We start from the raw sequence: 6,738 nt of genomic DNA on the forward strand, positions 1-6,738 counted from the left end.
CACACTAACCCTAACTCTAACCCAACACTATACACACTAACCCTAACCCTAACAAGACACCCAAACCCTAACCCTAACCCTAACACGACACCCTAACACGACACCCTAACTTTAAACCTAACCCGACACCCGAAGCCTAACCCTAACCCTAACATGACACCCTAACCCTAACTCAAGCCCTAAACTGACACCAGAACCCGACACCCTAACACGAACCCTGACCCTTACCAGACACTGTAACATGACACCCTAACTCTAAACCTATCCGTAACCCTAACCCTATCCATAACCCTAACCCTAACACTAATCCCTAACCCTAACCCTAACCCGATCCCTATTCGTAACCCTAACCCTATCCCTAACCCTAACAGTAACCCTAACCCTAACCCGAACCCTATCCCTATTTGTAACCCTAACCCTAAACTTAACCCTAACTCTAACACTAACACTAACACTAACCGGACACCCTAACACTAACCCTGACACTAATCCGACATCCTAATCTGACACCCTATCCCTAACCCGACACCCTAAGCCTAACCCTAACCCAACACCCTAACTGTAACCCGACACCATAACACGACATGCTAATTCAACACCCTAACCCGACTCCCTAACCCTAAACCTAACACGACACCCTAACCCTAACCCTAATGTGACACCCTAAACCTAACCCTAACCCTAACATGACACCCTAACGCTAACCCAAGCCCTAACCCGACACCTTAACCCGACAGCCTAAACCTAACCCTGACCCTTACCTGACACCCTGACCTGACCCTAACCCAACCGTAACCCAAACCCTAGACGTAACCGAAACTTGACACCCTAACACTCATGCGACACCCTACCCCTAACCCAACACCATAACCTGACTCCCTAAACCTAAACCTAACCCGACACCAGTCAACCTAACCCTAATCCTTACTTGACACCCAAATCCTAACCCAGCCCTCACCCTAAGCCTTACCTGTCACCCTAACCTTAACACGACACGCTATCCCGACACCCTAATCCGAATCCATAAGGCTGACACAAGCCCTATCCCACCACCCTAACCCTAACCCTAACTGTAACGCTAACCCTAGCACTAAAACCAACCCTAACCTTATCCCTAACCCTAACTCTAAACCTAACCCTAACCTAACCGTATCTCTTACCCTAACCCTATCCCGAACCCTAACCCTAACCCTAACTCTAACCCTATCCCTAACCCTAACCCTAACTCGACACCCTAACCCTATACCGACACCCTAACCCTAACGCGAGACCTAACATTAACAATAACATGGCACCAGACACCCTAACCCTAACCCGAACCCTAACCCTAACTCTACCCGTAACCCTAACACTAACCTTAACCCTATCTGTATCCGTAACACTAATCCTAACCATAACCCTAAACCTAACACGACACCCCAACCCTAATGCGACAGCCTAACCCTGAAACTAACCCTAACCCGAAACCCTAACCCTAACCCTGAGCCTTACATGACAAACTAAACTGAAACACTATCCCTAAACTTAACCCTAACCCTAACCCTAACCCAAACACCAGACACCCTAACCAGACACCCAAACCCTAACCCTAACCCTAAACCTAATCATAAACCTAATCATAACCCTAACCCTAGCCCTAACCGTCACTTGACACCCTAACACTCACGAGACACTCTAACCCTAACCCGACACCCTAAACCTAACCCTAACCCTAATCCAACACCCTAACCCTAACCCGAAAACCTAACCAACACCCGACACCCTAACCCTAACCCGACACACTAACCCTAATCCTAACCCGACACCAGACACCCTAACCCTAACCCTAACATGACACCCAAACACTAAACCTTACACTAAACCTATCCCTAACCCTAACTTGACACTCTAACCGTAAACCAAAACCTATCGCTATCACTAACCCTAACCCTAACTCGACACCATAACCCTAAACAGACACCCTAAACCTAACTCTACCCCTAATGCAACAACCTAACCCTAAACCTAACCCTCAAACTAAGCCTTACACGAAACCCTAAGCCTAACCCGACACGCTAACCCGACACCCGAACCCAACAACCTAACCCAACACCCTAACCCTAGTCCTAACCCTAAACCTAACACGAAACCCTAACCCTAACCCTATCTCGACACCCTAACCTTAACCCTACACTCTCACCCTAACCCTAACCTGACACACTAACCCTAACTCTAACCCGACACCATACACACTAACCCTAACCCTAACGAGACACCCAAACCCTAACCCTAACCCTAACCCTAACCCTAACACGACACCCTAACTTTCAACCTAACCCGACACCCGAAGCCTAACCCTAACCCTAACACGACACCGTATCCCTAACTCAAGCCCTAACCTGACACCAAAACCCGACACCCTAACCCCAAACCTGACCCTTAACAGACACTGTAACATGACACCCTATCTCTAAACCTATCCGTAACCCTAACCCTATCCATAACCCTAACCCTAACCCTAATCCCTAACCCTAACCCTAACCCTAACCCGATCCCTATTCGTAAACCTAACCCTATCCCTAACCCTAACAGTAATCCTAACCCTAACCCTAACCCTATCCCTATTTGGAACCCTAACTCTAACACTAACCCTAACACTAACCGGACACCCTAACTAACCCTGACCCTAATCTGACACCCTAACCCTAACCCGACACCCTAAGCCTAACCGTAACCCGACACCCTAATCTGACACCCTAACACCAATCCGAGACACTAACCTGACACCCTAACCCTAATCCAAGCCCTAACCCGCCACCCTAACCCTAACCCGAACCCTAACCCTAACCCTAATATAACACTAACTGAACACTCTAACCCTAACCCTAAGCCCTACACGACACGAGACAGTATAACCATAACATGACACCCAAACCCTAACCCTATCCCTATTTGTAACCCTAACCCTAAACTTAACCCTAACCCTAATCCTAACCGTAACACTAACCGGACACCCTAACCCTAACCCTGACCCGAATCCGACACCCTAATCTGACACCCTAACGCTAACCCGACACCCTAAGCCTAACGGTAACCCGACACCCTAACACAAATCTGACACCCTAACCCGTCACCTTAATGAAAATCCAAGCCCTAACCCGCCACCCTAACCCTAACCCGAAACCTAACCCTAACCTTACAATAATCAGACACCCTAATCCTAACCCTAACCCCAACACGACACGAGACACCCGAGCCCTCACACGACACCCAAACCCTAACCTTATACCTAACCTTATCCCTAACCCTAAACCTAACCCTATCCCTAACCCTAACCCTAACCCTCTCCCTATACCTAACACTAACCATAACACTACACCATAACCCTAACCCTAACCCGACACCAGACACCCCAATCCTAACCCTAACCCGACACCCAAACTCTAACCCAAACCCTAACACTTACCCTAACCGTAACCCGACACCAGACACCCTAACCCTAACCCGACACCCAAACCCTAACCTTAACCCTAACCCTATCCCTATCCCTAACCCTAAACCTAACTTGACACCCTAACCCTATACCCACACCCTAACCCTAACACGACACCTAACACTAACCCTAACATGACACCAGGCACCCTAACCCGACACACAAATCCTAACCTTAACCCTCTCCCTAAGCCTTACACGACACCCTAACCTGACAACCTAACCCGACACCCTAACCCTAACCCAAGCCCAAACACGCTACCCTAACCCTAACTCAAAACCTATCCCTAACCCTAACCCGAAACCAGACACCCTAACCCTAACCCGACACCCAAACCTGACAAATTGACTCGACACACTATCCCTAACCCAAGCCCTAAACCGACACCCTAACCCTAACACGAACCCTAACCCTAACCCTAACCGTAACCCTATCTCTATCCGTAACACTAACCCTAACCCTTACCCTAACCCTAACGTGACACACTAACCCTAACCCTCTCCAGACACCAGACACCGTAACCCTAACCCTAACCCTATCCCAATTTGTAACACTAACCCTAAACTTAACCATAACCCTAACACTAAACTTAACACTAACCGGACACCCTACCCCTAACCCTGGCCCTAATCCGACACCCTAATCTGACACCCTAACCCTAACCCCAACACGACATGAGACACCCTAACCCTAAAACGACACCTAAATCCGAACCCTATACCTAACCTTAACCCTAACCCTAAACGTAACCCTATCCCTAACCCTAACCCTAACACTAACCCTAACACTAACCCTATCCCTATCCCTAACCCTAACCCTAACCCTAACCATAACATGACACACTAACCCTAACCCTATCCCGACACCAGACACCGTAACCCTAACCCTAACCCTATCCCTATCCCTATTTGTAACCCGAACCCTATCCCTAACCCTAACCCTAACCCTAACCTGACACCAGACACCCTATCCCTAACCCTAACCTGACAACCAAACCCTAACCCTAAGCCTAACTCGACACCCTATCCCTAAACCGACACACTTATCCAAATCCTAACGCTAACGCGACACCCTAATCCTAACCCTAACCCTAACAAGACACCAGACACTCTAACGCTAAACTTAACCCGACAGCCAACCCTAACCCTAACCCTCACCCTAAGTCTTACACGACACCCTAACGCTAACCCTAACCATATCCCTAACCTTAACCCTAACCCGACACCAGACACTCTATCCCTAACCCTAACCTGACACCCAAACCCTAACCCTAACCCTAACCCTAACACGACACCAGACACCCTAACATTAACCCTAACCCGACACAGAAACCCGAAACCCTAACCCTCACCCTCAGCCTTACACGACACACTAACGCTAATCTGACATGCTAACCTGACACCCTAAACCGACAACGTAACCGACAACTAAACCCTAACCCTAACCCTTACCTGACACCCTAACCCTAACCCTAACCCAACACGCTAACCGGACATCCTAAACCTAACCCAAGCCTTAACCCTCACCATAACCATAACCATAACAATAACCCTAACACTAACCAGACACCCTAACCCTAACACTGACCCCAACCCGACACCCTAATGTGACACCCTAACCCTAACCTGACACCCTAAGCCTAACCCTAACCTGAAACCCAAACACTAAACCTTACGCTAAACCTATCCCTAACCCTAACTTGACACTCTAACCCTAAACCTAACCCTAAACCAAAACCTATCGCTATCACTAACCCTAACCCTAACTCAACACCATAACCTTAAACAGACACCCTAAACCTAACTCTACCCCTAATGCAACACCCTAACCCTAAACCTAACCCTCAAACTAAGCCTTACACGAAACCCTAAGCCTAACCCGACACGCTAACCTGACACCCGAACCCAACAACCTAACCCAACATCCTAACCCTAGTCCTAACCCTAAACCTAACACGAAACCCTAACCCTAACCCTATCTCGACACCCTAACCTTAACCCTACACTCTCACCCTAACCCTAACCTGACACACTAACCCTAACTCTAACCCGACACCATACACACTAACCCTAACCCTAACAAGACACCCAAACCCTAACCATAACCCTAACACGACACCCTAACACGACACCCTAACTTTCAACCTAACCCGACACCCGAAGCCTAACCCTAACCCTAACACGACACCGTATCCCTAACTCAAGCCCTAACCTGACACCAAAACCCGACACCCTAACCCCAAACCTGACCCTTAACAGACACTGTAACATGACACCCTATCTCTAAACCTATCCGTAACCCTAACCCTATCCATAACCCTAACCCTAACCCTAATCCCTAACCCTAACCCTAACCCTAACCCGATCCCTATTCGTAAACCTAACCCTATCCCTAACCCTAACAGTAATCCTAACCCTAACCCTAACCCTATCCCTATTTGGAACCCTAACTCTAACACTAACCCTAACACTAACCGGACACCCTAACTAACCCTGACCCTAATCTGACACCCTAACCCTAACCCGACACCCTAAGCCTAACCGTAACCCGACACCCTAATCTGACACCCTAACACCAATCCGAGACACTAACCTGACACCCTAACCCTAATCCAAGCCCTAACCCGCCACCCTAACCCTAACCCGAACCCTAACCCTAACCCTAATATAACACTAACTGAACACTCTAACCCTAACCCTAAGCCCTACACGACACGAGACAGTATAACCATAACATGACACCCAAACCCTAACCCTATCCCTATTTGTAACCCTAACCCTAAACTTAACCCTAACCCTAATCCTAACTGTAACACTAACCGGACACCCTAACCCTAACCCTGACCCGAATCCGACACCCTAATCTGACACCCTAACGCTAACCCGACACCCTAAGCCTAACGGTAACCCGACACCCTAACACAAATCTGACACCCTAACCCGTCACCTTAATGAAAATCCAAGCCCTAACCCGCCACCCTAACCCTAACCCGAAACCTAACCCTAACCTTACAATAATCGGACACCCTAATCCTAACCCTAACCCCAACACGACACGAGACACCCGAGCCCTCACACGACACCCAAACCCTAACCTTATACCTAACCTTATCCCTAACCCTAAACCTAACCCTATCCCTAACCCTAACCCTAACCCTCTCCCTATACCTAACACTAACCATAACACTACACCATAACCCTAACCCTAACCCGACACCAGACACCCCAATCCTAACCCTAACCCGACACCCAAACTCTAACCCAAAC

Source organism: Giraffa tippelskirchi, chromosome 11 (assembly GCF_054371585.1).
Source record: "Giraffa tippelskirchi isolate mGirTip1 chromosome 11, T2T-mGirTip1v1.2.pri, whole genome shotgun sequence".
NCBI classification, from domain to species: Eukaryota; Metazoa; Chordata; class Mammalia; order Artiodactyla; family Giraffidae; genus Giraffa; species Giraffa tippelskirchi.